We start from the raw sequence: 19,073 nt of genomic DNA, 5'->3' as shown, positions 1-19,073 counted from the left end.
TATCTATGAAAAATAACTTGAAATCCATTATTTTCAATAAAAGTGTCAGGTTTAAGGTTCAATTAAAATGATGCATGCCTGTTATTTGGCAGTTGGTAAAGATAAAACCGCCAAACAGGTAAGACAGTCAAGTAACAGAGACACAATTTATACTTGTTATTTGAGGCCTTTAAACACATGCCCTTGGCCTATACCTCTAGGAGCTTGTGCCAAAAACACAACTAGTTATTCATAATGTTCACTGAGCACAGCCTTGATGGAGATTTCAGTGGTAAGTAGAACAACACCAAATCTTTAGTTTCCAGTGAGAATAAAACAAACAGGACTGGATAATTCACTCTGTGAACAGCTCATGTAAACATCTGATCCAGAATTGCAGTTTTGCTTCTTAGTCCCAGGATTTGCATTCAGGAAATCAGACTCTAGCTAGGGGGATGTGCAGAGTTCAGAGGCATGAAGACTAGGAAGAAGAGCCTCCATCATCTGTCTTTCACAAAAAAATGCCAAGCAATTCCTGATTCTGGAGGCAATGTGGCCGTTAGAAGCTCAAGGTGATTGAGACCAGTGAGAAGGTTTTAGGGAACAGAGTTTTTGTTGTAACAAGTGCTCAGAGAGACCAGGGTGACGACTCAGTCAGTAAAGTACTTGGAATACAGGCACAAGGACCTGAGTTTGATTCCTAGAACCCTCGTAAAAGAAAGCCAGGGATGGACGCCAATCAGTACTGAGGAGGCAGAGAGAGGCAGTTAGTTCCCTAGGCTCTCTGGCCAACCAGCCTAGTCTAATTGACAAGTCTTGGACCAATGAAAGACTCTGTCTCAAAGAAAGAGAGTGGATGGCACCTGAGGAATGACACCCAAGGTTGATCTCTGTCCTCTACATGTAAGCTCACAAATGTACACAAGCACCTTCACACACATGTACATGTATAGGAGAGAGGGGGAGAGGGAGGAAGGGAGAGAGGGAGAGAGGGAGGGAGGGAGGGAGGGAGGGAGGAGCACCACTGACAGCCTCCCCTTCCACGTAGCACTCTGAAAAGTCTTAAACTCTTACCTATTCTCTGGGTTCCAAATCTCTCCTCAACAGATGACCATGATATAATGTGAAGTCCAGTGATGGGAGGAATAAAGAGAGCTAGTCCAGCTCCAACTTTGCTGCTCCACATCTACCAGACCCTGATGACAAACTGGCCTTCGACTTCCCTCTCTGCCCACGGAAAGGGAAGTGACAGTTCCCACCCCAGAAGTATCTGAGGAACAGATGGCCTCTCTGCTGTCAGGGCTGAGTAACCCATGGAGCTCCATGTTGTGCCAGCAAGGGCCATGATTTCCATGTCACATGAAAGTTCACAATATTCACAAAGTAAAGAAAACACCCATTAGACTAGGAAACTGGCATGGGGGAAGCAGCCCGCAGCTATGACCAAAACATGGTCCTGCTAAATAGAGCAAGAAAGGTCTGGGGTAGCAGAACCCCAGGCCATGACATATCCTGGGGTGCCTGTAGTGAGAGAGCAGGACAGAGGTAAAGCTTGGTTCTGACATGGGTCAGTGAGCAGTGAAGAGCCAGAGAGAGGTGCACACTGCCACCCCTGCAAGAGAAGAGCTCAGAGGAGCCCATGGGCAGATGGGACTCAGCACATCACCAGGAACAAAGTCAGGCTGAGCCCAGTGTGCTGGAGAGGTATGGAGTGTCTAGGAGCAGACATCCCCTCCTGACGCCTCAGTGTACAGGGGGAATTCAGTAAGAACTGTCACAAGCCAAATGTGGACAGTCTCCAGACAGGACAAGCAAGTTCTGTCTTCTGGGGACATCACCCACTCTACCCTCCATTCATGATTCTGCCCTGAAGAAACGGCCTCCAGTACCCAACCTCTCCTTCTGTTCCCACTTCTCCTAACTATAAACAGAAAAGATGAGTGTGTCTCTCTGTGTGTCTCTATGTGTGTGTGTGTGTGGGGGCATGTACAGGTGTTATGAGTGTCCGTCCATTTTTCTGGCTGACATCTCTATCAGCTCACTGGTGCATCTCACCTTCCTGCACCCATACCAAACCCAGCAGACCTTGCTATAATATCAGTGGGTTTTACCATTTCAGACTTGGATGAATTCAGGTTTTAAAACTGATTGCAAACTTTAAGATATGAGGAACTAGAGCCACAAGATTATTCTCCAAATCCTACAGAACTAAAGACAATGAACATGGCACTCCTCCCAGGATCCTGAGGTTGACAGAGAAAGAAAGAGGGGCTGGCCTTGAACATTGAGAAAGCAACAGCAAACCCAGGCTGCTCAGAGGCCAGCACCTTCAGCACCTTGCAGTTTCTGGAATTTCCCATCAAGGGGATCATTTACCTGCACACAGGAGAACGGGTAAGCCCATGGAACAATAGCAACAAACACACCTTAGAAAGTGGCCAATGGCTGGGCGGTGGTGGCGCACGCCTTTAATCCCAGTACTTGGGAGGCAGAGCCAGGCGGATCTCTGTGAGTTCGAGGCCAGCCTGGGCTACCAAGTGAGTCCCAGGAAAGGCGCAAAGCTACACAGAGAAACCCTGTCTCGAAAAACCAAAAAAAAAAAAAAAAAAAAAAAAAGTGGCCAATGATGGAAGCAGACATGCATTTTGTGTGTGGCTGATGCAGTCACCTGTGAGCAGGTTCAGAGCAAAGTCCAGACCAGAGACAAAGGTGCATGGAATGACTCACACATATATGTGCCTGTGTGCAGCCCTCTGCTTCCATGGCCCATGCAAGTGAGCCTCTCTTTTTCTCTGTTTGAACAGAGATGTCAGAGTTTGGGTGTTAGTACAACTGTGCTAATTTAAAGAACTCTACATAAACTCTAAAAAGCCTCACATTAGTGCCATCTTGGAAAAGACAATCTGGCAAGGAGGCTGCATCCTTACAGCTTTATCAGCAACATACACAGCTCTGTGTGCTTTAAACTGCTCCACACAGAGCTAAAGACATGCAGGGATGATGGTGTGTCTGCGTCTGAATGGTCTCCATGACTGCATTTATTTTCCTTGAGAAGGGATAATGGGCCCATTCCTCTCTGCAAGCAGGCTAGTTTCTGCCAGCAGCTATATAACAGAAGTGTGTGCATGGCTGCATCCCTGCCTGCGTGGCATGCAGCTCATAAGGAACCTCCACTCCCAAGGTCTGGGCTGCTTGTTACTCATGGCTTGTGAAGCTTTGCTGTGAAGACGCCTGTTCTATTATGACCCAATGTGTGTGTGTGCGTGTGTGTGTACACCATAGTTGTGATATTCTCCTAAGTACAAGCAATCAAGGGGACCTATCTGGCTAATGTGAGTGTGTTTTAGGTTTCAAACATCTTGAAGACAAGGGCTATCGTGTTTACTGCCTAGGAACTCCTTTTGTATATGGCAATCCTTTTTTCTAAATTGTTTTTACTTTATTTGTTTATTTTGTGCATATGTGAATGCTGTGGATATGTGTGATGGTCAGGAGACAATTTGCAGGAGTTTTTCCTTCCACTATATGGGTTCTGGGAATGAAATTGAGTTCATCACTCCTGGAGGTAGATACATTTATAGACCAGCCATCTTACTAGCCTGTGTATACAAAACTTCTAAAAGTAGATATGGTCTTCCCAAGGAATCCAGGAATCAGGAGGTGTGTTTCAATCCAGTCCAGGAATTTCTTACAAAAACATTGTAAAATTAGCCAGCTGTTTTTCTTACTTTATTTTTATCTATTTGTTTATTTGTGGCACTGAGACCAACAACCTAGTGTTCAACCATGAGCTATTTCACAGCCTTCTGGGGACTTATAAATCTTTAATGTGGCTACTGGCATTATGTAAACTGGAGTCTTCAGTTCACATTGGCCTTTGTGTTTGCATATTATAGATGTGCTATTGGGCCTCATATGAATCCTAAGCAGTAGGCTACTCTACTCTGTATGTTAGCATAATGGAGACAGAGAGAGAGAGAGAGAGAGAGAGAGAGAGAGAGAGAGAGAGAGAGAGAGAGAGAAGAGAAGAGAAGAGAACGATCGATTCTGGGCTTTTAACCTCGTCCTTGTAAGTAAAACTGTTACCAAGTTCAGAGTAAGACAGTTTAAGGGGAGAAGATAAGTCCATTTTAATTTTTATATCAATACAAATTATGTGAATAGATAATCACCAAGTAAAGCTTTGTTTTATAAAACCAGGACTGCTGGAGAGACTCAGGACATAGGGGCTCCGGGGGCTGCATGCAGCCATGCTCTGCATGTATAATCATGGCCCTGCGATGGCAGTCTCCTTCTGCCGGTGCTGGCCTTGGGACCACTTGAGAATCAGTGTAAGTCTTTGCAGTGACAACCAGAGGAAGAGACGGCTGGAGGTTCCACACAATGTGCACATCTCAAATATCAGTCACTCTTATTGCCACACAAGCTGTGCAACACTGTTCTCCAACCAGTTATACAGACCAACCCTAAGTGTACATATATATACATATACATACATACATACATACATACATACATACATATATATGTATATGTATATATATTCATGGGTGTGGCTGAGGACAAACGATATTGGGCGGTTAATCCACTCTACCTACTGAGCCCAAGAAAAAATAAAACAATACTTCTGGAGTAACAAAGGGCAGATTCTGCTCTGTCCTCACCTTTCAGGAGGAGGTATATTATATCCCCCCCATCTCCCACACCATGCACCACAGAGACTCTGGCTCTGTCACAGTGGGAAGTGGGCTGCCATGTCATCAACTTGCTGGGTAATAACAGCCAAGGAACTTAACATTCCAAGGAATGTTTTTCTGGATATATGTTGTCTCCCAAGGATCTCAATGATGTGGCGTTTGTTCTTGGTAATAGTGGCTTGGGTGCTCTAGACACAGGATGGCTGATGGGGACACATTGATTTGTGGCTTCATAGGTTCTTGTCCCAAGATTGAGCTCATTATCTTTACATTGATTAGGTTTCTAACAGGAAAATGAAAACACCAGCATTCCAATTCATGTAAACAGTGAGTAAGAGAGAGACAAAGAATGAGTCAACCATTGCTATGAAAACAAACAACAACAACAAAAACCCAACATCTGTACAAGGTTCTCAATGCATCTGTGCAATACATGATCTTTGTAAATATTTTAAGTATTGTCTAAGAGGTGATTAGGCTAGAAGTAAGGGTTCTCTCAAATAGCAAATGATATGCAAACATTTTGGAAAGTTTTTAATCTGTTCATTTAAATTCTCTGTAGCTCTCCTAAAATGCAAGACATTGAACCAATCCAAACACTTCTACAAAATTAAAAGGTGTGTTTCTTTCATGAAATGAAGCCTTGAGTACAAAACACACATAGATTTTATGCTATTTCTCTCCACAGTGCTCATCCATTGAGATCATTTTTCCGAAACCAACCCCAGAAAATTCACAAATACACAGATGGCCTCTCTGCAATCTGAGAACGTTATTCTTTAAATTGTTTTTTGACTCAATCACTATTTCTTACTTTAGTATTATTTATCCATTCAAGCAAGTACAACACAATTATACAAGCCAGAGATTTTCTGTAGAGATAATTACTAAATAAAAATAAACTAAAAATAAAAAAGTTCTGGGACGGAGGAGATGGTTCAGTTGGTAAAATGTTGTCTTGTAAACATGAAGACCTGAGTTCGATCCCAAGAACAATGTAAAAAAAAAAAAAAGGTTGGTCATGTGACACAAGCTTATAATTCTAGGGCTGGTGAAGCTGAGACAGAGAATTGCTGGGGCTCCCTGGCCAGTCAGTCTAGCCTTCTTGGAGAGTTCCAAGTCGGTGAGAGAGTCTGCCTTTAAAAGGGGGAACATGGTTCCTAGGGAGTAACACCTGATTTTATCCTCCAGCATCCACCTATGCATGCACCCGTACCCATGTGTATTATGTATGTGCATGCATATACACATGTACACACACATGTATACACACACACACATGCAATAAATAATAAATAAATATAAAAATGTGCTAATCTTATGTTTATTCTACACTATCCCTAATTCTTCAGAATTTAAATCTGGCGATCTAAAGCCAGCCCTGCTGTGAGACTTTCCTAAGCATGCAATACTGACGTTGTGCTGCACTCTAGACTGTCTTTGCTGCTTTCACCACTGCAGGATGACAGCCGCGTCACCCAGAACCAAGCAGCGCAAGCTTCACCAGCTCATGGACATTTCTGACACGCAGCACCAGAAGAGCTTGGTACAGGCATGGTGAGCGTAACAGTCAAAGGCCTCAGGCTGACGGCTCCAACTTGGTTATTTGTTCAATTCTAAGCCTGGCAGCACTGAGGTGGGGGGATGTGGCAGGAAGTGAACCTTTGCTTCCTATCAGCTTCCTCCCCCAAAGTTGCAATGTGACCCAGTTTAGTCATATCCCCTTCACCCTCTTCTTTTTTTAAAAAAAAATTTATTATTGATTTTTATTTTATGTGCATTGGTGTTTTGGCTCCATGCATGTCCGTGTGAGGGTGTTGGATCACCTGGGACAGGAATTATAGGCAGTTGTGAGCTCCCATGTGGGTGCTGGGAATTGAACTCAGGTCCTCCAAGAAGAGCAGCCAGTGCTCTTAACTGCTGAGCTACTTCTCCAATCTCCCCTCTGCCTCTTTTCTATACAGCACCAGACCACAGTGACCATACCATGTCACACCACAGTGACCACACCACACTACAGTGACCACATCATACCATAACACTACAGTGACCACACCACACTACAGTGATCACACCACACCACACCACAGTGAACACACCACACCACAGTGACCACACATTACCATAGCCGGAGTCTGAAACCACACTTCATTATCACTAACTCCTTCATTTATTTACAAACAATTTTTCTTCTGCTAGAATCTGCCAGTCTTCAACCCTTCTTGAACCTGCCTTTCCTCATTAAAGGGTTCATCAAGAGGGTGTCTGAACTGGCCTTCCCCTGTAATCAGATTAGTGACTACCATAATTGTCATCATAGAACCTACATCCAGTAACTGATGGAAGCAGATGCAGAGACCTGCAGCCAAACACTGGGCTAGGTTCCTGGAGTTCAGTTGAAGAGAAGGAGGAGGGATTATGGGAGCAAGAGTGTTAAGATCATGATGGGGAGACCAGAGACAGCTGACCCGAGCTAGTGGGAGCTCACAGACTCTGGATTGACTGCTGGGGAACCTGCATGGGATCAAACTAGGCCCTCTGAATGTGGGTGACAGTTATGTGGCTTGATCTGTTTGTGGGACCCCCGGCAGTGGGACCAGGACTTATTCCAGGTGCATGAACTGGCTGTTTGGAGCCCATTCCCCATGGTGGGATACCTTGCTCAGCCTTGATGCAGTGGGGAGGGTCTTGGTGCTGACTCAACTTGGTAGGCCAGACTTTGTTGACTCCCCAAGGAAGGCCTTACCCCCTCTGAGGAGTGGATGGGGAGTAGGATGAAGGGAAGGGAGAGCAGGAGAAAAAGAAGAGGGGGAACTGTGGTTGGTATATAAAATGAAAAAAAAATTTTGAATAAAAAAAAGTTTAGGCCAGGCGGTGTGGTGGCACATACCTTTAATCCCAGCACTTGGGAGGCAGAGGCAGGTGGATCTCTGTGAGCTCAATGCCAGCCTGGGCTACAGAGTGAGTTCCAGGAAAGGCTCTAAAGCTACACAGAGAAACCTTGTCTCAAACAACAACAACAACAACAAAAAAGTTTAACAAAGTATGGGGTCTGGAGAGGTGGGTCAGAGGTTTAGAGCACTTGTTGCTCTTGCAGAGGACCCAAGTTCAATTTCCAGGACCCACTGTGGCTCAAAACTGGCTCTAACTCCAGTTCTAGGGAATCCAATGCCCTCTTCTGAAGCAGCTGTATATATACAAATGCAGGCAAAACACTCATACATATAAAAAATAAATACATCTTTTAAAATAAAAAAAAATAGTCCAACAATGGCTAGTGAGATGGCTCGGTGGTTAAAGGTGTCTCACCAGGCCTGACAGCCTGTGTTCAACTCCAGGATTCACATAATAGAAGGAAAACACTAAATCCCACAAATTATCCTTTGATGTCCACACATGCATTATGGCATATGCACCCTATGCACACATACTAAACATAAAGAAACTTAAAGAAAACATTTCTTTAAGCCCAACAACCTTCTACCTAGACTCATTGCCCCATGGGGCAAATGTCCCAGAATCCTTCATTTTCTGACCCCTGATCTATGCTCTTTCCTGCTCACTGGCGTTTCCTACCCATAAGAATTAGAAACTTGGCCCCCAAATTCATGTTTGTTTTTCTCTGAATAAATGAAGTGTCCCTGTGGATGCTGCCTGCCCAGGAAATCACTTTGTTGCATGGAGAAGGCTTGGAATGTCAGCTTCAGACTCTCAACAAAGGTCTTTGGTGACAGTGTCCACTGCTCAGCTCTTTCCAGCTTCAGTTCATTTCCTTGTTCATTCACAGCTGTGGAATGAAAAGATATCAGCTCCCTTGTGGATGGGAGTCACAGCAAGACAGAATGATGCCTGGCTGGTGTCTCAGGTGAGACCCTTCTCAAGTAGAGAAAAATGGTTTGTATATAACAGGTATGGGCAGAATTCTGGGACAGGTAGGATGACCCAGATGTGCCCAGCATCAGGGAAACCAACCTAGAGGAGGTGGTCATCTGGATGAGGAATCAGATTTTCTCTAAGCTATGAATGCTGATTCATTTGTACTTCACTGAGTGTGTGAATGAAACCTGAGGCTCTCTACGCTGGGTCATTCACTAGAGAACAGAGAGGAAGGTGACTGCTATTCACCAACAGACTCTCTCAGCACACAGGTCAGCCAGGCAGGCTTCGGGAGCTATACTTGGGGTGGAGATTTGATGAGTAATATGAGCGTTCTGGGTCCTTTGCAAGGTTATGGCTGTGTGCCAGAGAAAGTACAGAGGTGCCACGGTAAAATCTTAGACTCTTTAGTACGTTGGGCCCCAAGTGAAACTTTCTCTGCTGGCGTAAGACACAGATATCTGAGTACCCAGGCTGATGTCAGTACTTCTTCTGGAGCAATCTGAGCTAGCATGTCAGTCCCAACCAGAACAGCCTGTCCTACCTCCTAGGTAAATCTGGGACTGGGGACATAAATCCACAACATCTTAGATCATCCCAGATAACGAAGACTATAAAAGCCTATATCTTCTGATGAGTGTTCACCCACCCCTCAATCAGGAATTAAGGATTTCATCATGACTCTAGTCAACTCCTCTTAGCTACACATTCCTTCAACTGTGCATCATCCAACATGGTAAGAACATCTATTGTCCTCTGCTTCAGAGGTATCCTACTCCTGATCATTCCATGATTCCTTCTGATCATTCTTCTGGACCATACTTGCTGCCCTTTCTAAGCATTGTGTTGCCACTGGACCTAGCATAGCACCCACAGGTTATGGCTGCTTAGTTATTATCTGTGCACAGTGTGGTCAAGGGACCTAGCACAACACTCAGAGATAACGGCTGCTTGGTGACTACCTGTGCATCTTGTGGTTACTGGACCTAGCACAGTACCTAGAGGTTCTGACTGCTTGGTTATATTCATGCACAGTATGGCCACTAATGTGTTTATTCTGAGGAACCTTTAGGTTATGCTATCACGGTGCTAAACAAATGAAGATAGCAGGGGTATGCATCTTAGAATCTCTGTGCAGAAAGGAAAGGTCCATGAAGTGCTGGGGTTATATCCATGCCACAGGTTGATGGCTCTCATCAGATCCTCAAAAGGAATCTGTAGTCCAGGCATTCATGACCCACATAGGTGTGATTCAGTTTAAACCTGCGAACGATTGGATCATCTAAGAATCTCGATCCTTGCACCCCTGCTGATCTGTGCAGGTGGTGACCTGGAACACCCTTCCTGCCCCTGCACACCCATGTTCCCACATTTGTGATATAACCACTACTCATGAAGTGATCCACAGGTAAAACGAGACAGACAACTTCCTGCTGCAACACTCCCAAAGCCTACATCATCTATTAGTGACTGCTTACTTTTAGAAGCTGGGGAGAAACTCCATCGTTCTATCATTCTATCCCCTCCCCCATCTTATTTGTTTCAAAAGCATCTCATTATGTAATTACTTGACTTTGAAAAGCTGTTAGGAACCCCACTGTACCGAGGGCTAGTGCAATAAGGAGGAGAATCATGTGTCTGTCCAGAAGCCAAGGAAGCCAAGAGCCACAGCAGTGCCCCGCTACCCAGAGGAGAGTGCATACCTTCCCTCAGCTCATACCACACAGGTGCTTTGTGTGTGCCTGCTGACAAGGAATAATGCAGCGCCTCACACGTGCTAAGCAAGAACTCTACTGAGCTACATGCCAGACAAAGACAGGTTTCTTCATCCATCCATCCATATCTCTGGATGCCTTTGTCTGTTTTGCAGTTTCCAAGTAACACCAATTTTTGTGTTAATCTTTGAACATATTACTTTTGCTATATCTCACTCAAGACTGTTTGATTTAAAACAAAATTAAAGGTGTGTGTGTGTGTGTGTGTGTGTGTGTTCGGAATCTGCAGTTCACCGACTACATGATTTTCATGGTGTACTCTGCCCTTCTGAGCTTCGCCTCCTCCTGTCTAAATTAGACTGGAGTTAGGTCTGTGCTCCACCTGCTCTGGACTCTGCAGAGGCATCCTGGAGACACCAGGGAAGCACTGTCACTTCCTTCCTGTACCGGCCTTGGCTGATTTCCTTCAGGGGAAGGGTTCTGCTATTGCATCAAAAGTCCAAATGTCACTGTGCCCCGAGAATGATTCAAAATCAAATAGTCCACAATTTTATAGAACAATCCACCTTAGGATGGGCATGAGCTCCTGTCAGATGCTGGCAATGGGAAGATTCACTCATACTGTGGCTGTATCAGTGTGCATAGTAAGTGCTCATTAAGTAAGTAGATCAGCGTGCATACTAAGTGCTCATTAAGTAAGTAGGCCTGGAGCATCTGGCCAACTCTGAGCCAAATCTGTGCCTTTTCCCACGGCAACAATGTACCAAGAATGACCATTTTCCAAATGTCCAGTCAGACTGGATTTACCTAGTTCCCTCAGAAGCAGGTGGGAGAGCTGGAAGGAGCAGCTGGGGTGTCCAGACCACAGTAAGCTGTTCTAGTTCCCACGGAAGAGGCTGCTGGCAAGGCAAAGCCACGTGCCCCCTCTCCCAGCCCTTGTCACTAGGAGCTGAAATGGATGACAGAAGGAAGGGGGATTCTAAGACATCGAAGCTTCATGATTTTTTAATAGTAAAACTGTCTTTTTCCTGTCTCCTTCTTTCGTCATCCACTTACAGCTCAGAGCTGGAGAGCACAGGGTTGATTTTGCCTGGCAAAGCCAGACACAGAAATTCTGTCATGAGTTTTGCTAGGCATCTCTGTCAGACTATTTAAAGAAACACACACACACACACACACACACACACACACACACTCACACACACACACACACACACACACAGAGAGAAAGAGAGAGAGAGAGAGAGAGAGAGAGAGAGAGAGAGAGAGAGAGAGAGTACAATGTAATGATACCTTGCTCTCTCTGAGTAAACTGGCATTTGGTTAAATCATTACCCCTCTTAGCTCTATAAAAATCAGCAAAGCAACTTGGCCAGGCACAGTGGCTTGGGAATCTGAGGCAGGAGGATTGACACAAATTTTAGATAGCTCACGATACACAGTGAGACCATCTCCAAAATATCGGGGTGGGAGTGGGTGGGGGAATACAAGAAAGCCAGAAACTTCTAGTTCTACTGTCCATTTTTCATCCATGGAGACGCAGCCGGTTGAGCCAAGCACACTCCTACCACTTATCTGAGCCCAAGTCTGGCGTGCCGCTCAGGAGACGTTCAGATTCCCGCTCTCTCCAGTGGGGAGAGTCCATGCAGGCTCTGCTTCCTTCCCCGCTTCTAGACTCACACTCATCTGCTGCTGCTTGCACCATATATGCTATATGCCGTGCTGGAGAGGACCCTCCCAGGTCATCACTTGTGTGTTCCTACCCTCAGTTCCCCAGCCTTTCGGGTCCAAGCAGAGCTGGGAGTCCTGCCCTCCTGGCCTGGAGTTGCTTCCACTCGGCCCTTCATTACCTGCCTTTAGCTCCCCTCTGCCTAGGGTATCTATTTATCCAAATACGGCTCTGCCTCTTAGCCAACATCTGACTAACAAATGGATAGAACCCTGGACAAGCCATTATCATCAGCAACACGATCACTTCTCTCTCCTGCGCAGGGACCAGCCTGGGGACCCCCAGTCCGTGTCCTCTCTGAGAAGTGTGAAGACAAAGAGTGCAACAGCCTCAGAGAGCCTATGCAGGAGAAACGGCGCCTCCTCCAAATACGGAAAAGGGATTTTTCTTTATAATTTTAAGACCACCATTTAAAATCCGAGTACTTTAGATTTCTAAAAGAGAATAGGATGTGGGGGTGGGCATAGTTCAAAACAGGATTGAGAAGTTCAACCAAGCTCCCTAGAGAACAGGTGGCCAAGACAATCAAGAAGGGTCCCAGAGTGCTTGAACTTGTGGATCATTGTTTGAGAAGAGCCCTGTCGACCTGTGGTTTTCATGTTTCAATCAGTAGTTGATTTATACCTACATTTCATTATCAACCTATACACACATGCGCGCGCGCGCGCGCGCGCACACACACACACACACACACACACACACACACAAAGAGAGAGAGAGAGAGAGAGAGAGAGAGAGAGAGAGAGAGAGAGAGAGAGAGAGCCCTATTCCAGAAGCCTCTGTTCCAGAGAACTAGCCCAGCCCCTTGGGATGCTGCTCTGCCTTGAGAGGTCCCAGATGGAGGATGGCAGCTTTGCTTAAGTTCTGGCAGAGGAAGTTAAATCTCTTTAAAAATTGATCAGAGACTAGTAAGGGAATAAGATATAAGTTGTCACTGGGAATTAGCAGACGGTGCTGCCCGGGCAATGTGCTGGTATCACCACTGGTGGACTACAGAGTGGGCCCCGTGGCGTTCCTGCTGCTTCCTCTGCCAAGAGACAGTGCTCTTGGGGAGAATGAGGAGGCTGGCTTGCTGCACGCTGCAGCTCGGTTCCTCCAAGCAGCCCCGGGAGTTGCTGTGTGGCCCTTGCTTGAGAGAGGCCAGGTCCACATGGGTTCTGAGTCACAGGTACTCCGGCATGCACAGACTGCCCAGGACTTAAAGAGCCAAGGCTGTCTTTGCCAACACCTGAGTCTCCCACTAAAGGTCATGACCAAATACTCCCAAATATTTCTCCCTAAAATCTGAACCTTTAGTTATTCCATTCTTTCATCCCCAATGTTTCCATTAAAGTTCCCTCAGAGAGGAGTGTATTGTACTACCTCATTCCTTCTCTTGAAATTGTTTTTTCTCTTTTTTGTTACCACACAGCAGAACTCAGGGGAATGGGCATGCATGGAAGTTTGGGTAGAAAAGTCATGTCTGGGCAAATCACATTCTAGCTGCTGTGGGGACACAGTGGCAGTGGAGCACTGAGTACAAAGGGAAGGGTGGGAGGCAGCTTCTCGCACTTGGACCCTTTTCTGGGATGTCTGTGGAGACCTTTTCAGACCCCTTACATTTCCCCACTTCAAGGTGCTTAGGCACTCAGAGTCAGCAAGGACTCTGGGATATCAGCCACAAGCAGAACTATAGCAGACCAGGGCTCAGTGGCCCCATGGTCATCTGCCATCCCATTCACAATCACAGGGAGCCAGAACTGAAGCAAAGGCACCCGGTCTCAGAAAACCATGGCTCTCACAGGCACAGCCTCCACTCAACATCACAGCTTCTCACAGGAAGGCTAGAGAGCCACACAGAGACCTCTGGAGGCATGTAGGAAACCCTTTCTCCCCACAAGCAGCACCCTCTTTCTCAACGTGTGAACTCTACATCAGCAGACTCTTCCCTCTTTCCAAAGGGGGAGGGAGTCAGGAGCCTCTTCTGTCTACTGGGTCAGATCTGGAAGCGCCACACACCGGCATAGCTCACTCTCCTAAGGACAGTGCCACACTTCCTGTGTACAGAAAAGAGAGTGCTGCTCATGACAGGATGTCATCAGCATCTAAGTGCTTCCATGTGTCACTGGGGCTAGACCTTCCGAAGGACACTGAAAAGCCCTCACCAACTCTCAAGGTCCCCAGGTACTCTGTATATCATTCACAGGTCTTAGCCAAGACACCCCACCAACAACACCAATACTGGGTTGGTATAGAATCTGCAGAATGCCGGTATAATGTAGTAAAACACACTTACCACACCAGAGCATTTTCCAGCAAGTATGTACACTGCTGTCAACTTGATGAGCTCTGGGATCACCTAGGAGATACAAACCTTGGGAATGGGTGATCTTGGATAGGTTAATTGAGGTGGGAAGACCTACCCACTGTGGGTGGCACCATTCCCTAGACAGGGATTCTGGGCTGTATAAAAATGAGAAAGTGAGCTGAGTACAAACATTCATGCCCCTCTTCTTGATGGTGGATGCAAATGTGACCAGCTGCTTCAAGATCCTGATGCCTTGACTTCCCACCATGATGGACTGGACCCTGGAACTCTGACCCAAAATAAACTCTTTCTTCTTTGAGCTGCTTTTGTCAGACTATTTTTATCATAGTGACAGGAAAAGTTGGGTAGCTTATTTCCATTCTTTGAACTGGTCCAATGCAGCAGTCAGCTTGGAGACGAAAGGTCTCCTACCATCCTCCTATTACCTGGGCTTTCATTTAGTGTACCAAGTGACCCTTCTGAATGCACTTGTTGAACACACTGTGTGATACGGACCCAGGAGATTTAGAACTGTCCACAGCCTAGTTCACCGAGTCTATGATGGAGTATAACATCTTTCCATGAGGACAGCATGTGGTAGCCAGCCTCCTTCCTCCCCATAGCACACCAAGGCCACCCAGTGTCCCTTGCAGCAGAGCTCCAGTGCTGTGCTCTCTAGGGTAACCCTGCATCCAATGACATCCAGCACCTCACTCTGGAAGCTCACAGGCTTTATGAGGGTTACCTGGATCTTCCCAGTGTCTTATCCACAGAGCCATAGATGATTTGGAATCTACTCAGGATGGAATTCACTTTCTGTGAATGTGATTATGACAGTCATTGACACCAAAGGCACTTTTTGCATTCTGAATGTCCTCTTCTCCTATCGTGACCCTACGGTATGTCAGCTCTGACCTTCTTAAAACCGATATTGTTTTTCTTGGTTTTCATCAACCTCCCTTGGCACCCTAATACCACATGAAATGCAGGTACCTCACATTGCCTTTCCCTTTAACATGATTACATGAAAAGCTGAACTCTTATGATGGTCGAACCCAGATTCTCTTAGCATTGAATCTTGGTGCTCTAAGGAGTGGCAAGGTTGTGTTCCAAGTACACAGAGCAGGAAAGTTAAGGAGTCATTGTTCAGGTGCTCATTCAACCCCCTGTCTATAGCTTGAATCCCATGCCTTCTAACAGTTGCTCCAGCCGCTGTGCTAGCTCCAGGATTCTACCATCAAATTAAAAACATTCCTCTGTTGAAGTATTATTTAAAATGTTCAGATAAATGATTTAACTTAGCAGTCAAGGTTAGGTTCTGAGGACCACACTTTAGTAGGTTAAGGGACACTCAGGCTCTTTGGGGTTGATAGTGGTCACAAAACAAAAGCAACAGAAAGTAATGGGCACATCTCATGACCATTAACAGCAGACCTCTCAATCTCCTACATGAGACCCACAGATCTAAGCTGGCAAACAGAACATGGCTATCTCCACAGAGGAGACTTTGGAACAGTCTTTTCATGGAACAGATAACTCACATGCTGAAAGATTCCTGGTTTCCACAGTGACATGGGATATGCATCTTTGAGATCTTTACAATTGTGATTCTGTGACACACAAGGGCTACATGTGTTTTTGTGTGTGTGTGTGTGTGTGTGTGTGTGTGTGTGTGTGTGTGTGTGTGTTGAGCATGTCTGTGTTTGTGAATATACATCTATGTATATACAAACAGGCACACACACATCCATACATTATCTATATCACTAAAATATTATTCCTGCTCAAAAGCTGAGCAAATGTTTTATGGCTCATTGGAAAAATCCAGAATGAATCCTTCTGTCTTCTCTTATTGAATAGCATTACTGATTACTGCTTTCCAATTTTAAATCATTTGAAATGAGGATAGCATATGTTAAAATAAATCTGTTCTTTTAAAAATTTAAGTGGAAATATCATTTTAATTTGGTTCTCTGAGGCAGGATTTAGTCTTCCCATGAGAACTCGCTAAATTTGAACCCAACTACCCTCATCCTTTCTGCTTCTCTCTCTTGGTCTCTCTGTGTGGGAGGAGTAAGGGGAGGCCAGGGTGGATTCAGATGTCCCCAAAACAGCTCAGTCCCATTTGAGTGACCTCCGGGGCACTTGAGTAAATATATCCCACTCACATTAGCAAACATGCTATTTCCAAACATTCTGGGGCAGATTCTACTGTACTTAAAACGAGATTAAAGGCTGAGGAGAGGACTCAGATGGTGAAGCCCTGGCCACGCAAACTTGACAACATGAATTTGGATCCCAGACTCAAGATGAAGCCAGACACAGTCATGCAAGCGCCTGTGATCCGAGCACACCCTGCAAGGAGGTGAAGGGGGAGAGAATGTCCAGAAGCTCATGGGTCATCTATCCTAACACACATATGCAGCAGTGAACAAGAGAGCCTGATCTAAAACAAGATGGTCCTCTGGCTGCTACACAAACCATGGCATGTGCATACCCCCAACACACACCATGTGTATCCCACCCCCCCACACACTGTGGCATGTAAACCCCCAAACTTACATACCACAGCATGTGCATAACACCTAACCCGCATAAAACCCACACAGAATCATCCAGAATCTTCAAGAAGAAAGAGTAATTGTGTTGTGAAAGTCCCCTTTCCCTTTCATTCAGTGCATCCTTTAAAAACCAAAGGTCCAAACAACTCATTATGCATATTCATCTATTTCACAATGGTTTTTAGAAAGCAAGGAGAACCATACTATCAACTGGGGAAAGATGGAAAATTATTGTACACCTTTTCCCATTTTTAAATCAATTTGTGGTGATTTTCAGCATAGGGCAGTTATTTCTCCCCTTCCCCCACTGCATGAATGGTTCCCAAATTTCAGGGCAGGTGGAAGAGGGTACCTGCGCTTGGCTTATTGAGAAGAAATCGATTCTTCACTGTAGCAGTCCACACTCCACACACTTTCTAAGCAAGCTGGAAGCTGGCCCTAAGGCCTCATATCACCACCTTTTGGTATTAGGGTGTGAGGTAACCAGTCCCCAAGATTATGATGGCACCAGGAAGGCCAGGTGTTTGTAAGCACAGCCAAATAAGCCAACAACAACAAAACCAACAGCTAAACCACAAGCAGTGCACCTTCTCCCTAAGGACCACTGGAGCAGATTTTTCCCACAGCTCCCATGACTCCCCAACTGCCTGTTCCACCAGCAAGAAGGAACAGAAAGAAAATGAGCAGCCGAGTTCTGCAGTCTTCACCACGAACTGTTTTGGGTTGTTGTTTGTTTGTTTTGGGGGTGGTTTTGAGAAAGTCTCTAACTTTGTAGCCCAGGCAGGTCTTGACTTGTGGTAATGCCCCTGCCTTAGCCTCCCAAGCGCTGTGACCACCACACCCTGCTGCATAGAGCTTAAAGAAAACTGTATATAGTGGAGGAATAAGACACATTTTATCCTGTTTTACCTTTTGTGTTGGGCTTGTTAAGATTATTGTTCAACAGACTTTAAAATAGCATGCAGGAGCATGTTGCGTATGGGAATGTGTGGTAGGTGAGCAAGTGTAGTTTGTGTGTGTGTGTGAGTATATGTGTATGTGAACATGTTTATGTGTACATATATCATTTTAAAATGTGAGACTTTGGCCTCCACCCATTTTGCTCTCCTCTCACTCACTCCTAGACCACTCTTTATGGACTTGATGGGGTCAACTCTGTGACATTCTTAGAGTCAAGAACAGGCCACTAGAAAAGGGAGGAAAGGGCCTGCTGATTGCAATACAAGGAAAGTGGCCTCTGGAGTCAAAGCTGCTTTTGTATCTCATCTGACAACAGTGTCCATCTCCCACAAAAGAACCTGGGTCAAGAATAGGGGGCTTTCTCAGGCTATAAAGGTCTAAAATCACACCAAGAGCTTGTGCATCATGCATAACCCACACCCTATTCAACACTGACATTCCTGTGCATGCCAAGACCCAGTAATATAAGAGAAAATCACACAGAATCCAGAAAAGTTCTTTTGCATAAGTTGGCTGAACCCTGGGCACCTGATCCCTGCTTACAACTGTGAACAGTAACAAGCATTCTCAAACTCATGATCTATAGCCCAGAAAAGCCCAGAGAGCATTAATGCCATACCTAGTAAGGGAGGAGACTATAATAAAAGGAGACTGAATTATGAGATGCTAATTTGGGGTGGAAATATTTTTTGAGGAGCAGATGTTGCACAGGATGTTCATGAGGAGGAGGACTTGCTTTGCCTGCTCTGAACTTGTCCAGCTTAGCTGAACGTTAATACTTGCCCAAATACTCACACTGACCCCTTGCCCAAATGCTCACACTGATGAAGACTTTTCAGATTTCCAGTTTTACAAAATTTTCTCCACAGGAGTAACAAAACTGTATGTGAGATCTCTACATGATAGAATAAGGCACTCACCTTTAAAAAAAAAATGAGTTTTGGGAGATGACCTCCAAAGACAGAGCTCTCACTAAATACAAATTTGAAGTATTTCCAAATAGTTGATGGTTCAGTTTTTTCATATATTGTCCCCAAAGACACTCTTGGCTTTCCCGGTTCTGGGGGGGGGGGCTTCCTTTCTTTGCCTTAACACTGGCAAAAGTGACCTAAGGACAACCTAGACCCATAAGGGAAACCGGGTATACTGCTGTGCCGACCTGGAAGAGTCTCCCAGAGTCTGCTTTAGAGACCTCCTGATGTCAAGGGAGCATCAAGGGACAGACGGCCCTTCAGACCCTCTAGGAAGAGAGCTACAGTATCCCCAGCA

The 19,073-nt window shown here is 45.4% G+C and overlaps 1 protein-coding gene across 2 annotated transcripts in view; it reads right to left on the bottom strand.

The window, feature by feature from the left end:
• Dpp6 (dipeptidyl peptidase like 6) overlaps positions 1-19,073 on the bottom strand; it is a 656,578-nt gene that overhangs the window by 423,519 nt on the left and 213,986 nt on the right. The gene's annotated exons all lie outside the window — the stretch shown is intronic.

Source organism: Peromyscus eremicus, chromosome 3, assembly GCF_949786415.1.
Source record: "Peromyscus eremicus chromosome 3, PerEre_H2_v1, whole genome shotgun sequence".
Classification (NCBI taxonomy): domain Eukaryota; kingdom Metazoa; phylum Chordata; class Mammalia; order Rodentia; family Cricetidae; genus Peromyscus; species Peromyscus eremicus.
Note: the sequence above shows the minus strand (reverse complement) of the source record. Positions and strands in the feature narration are given on the sequence as shown.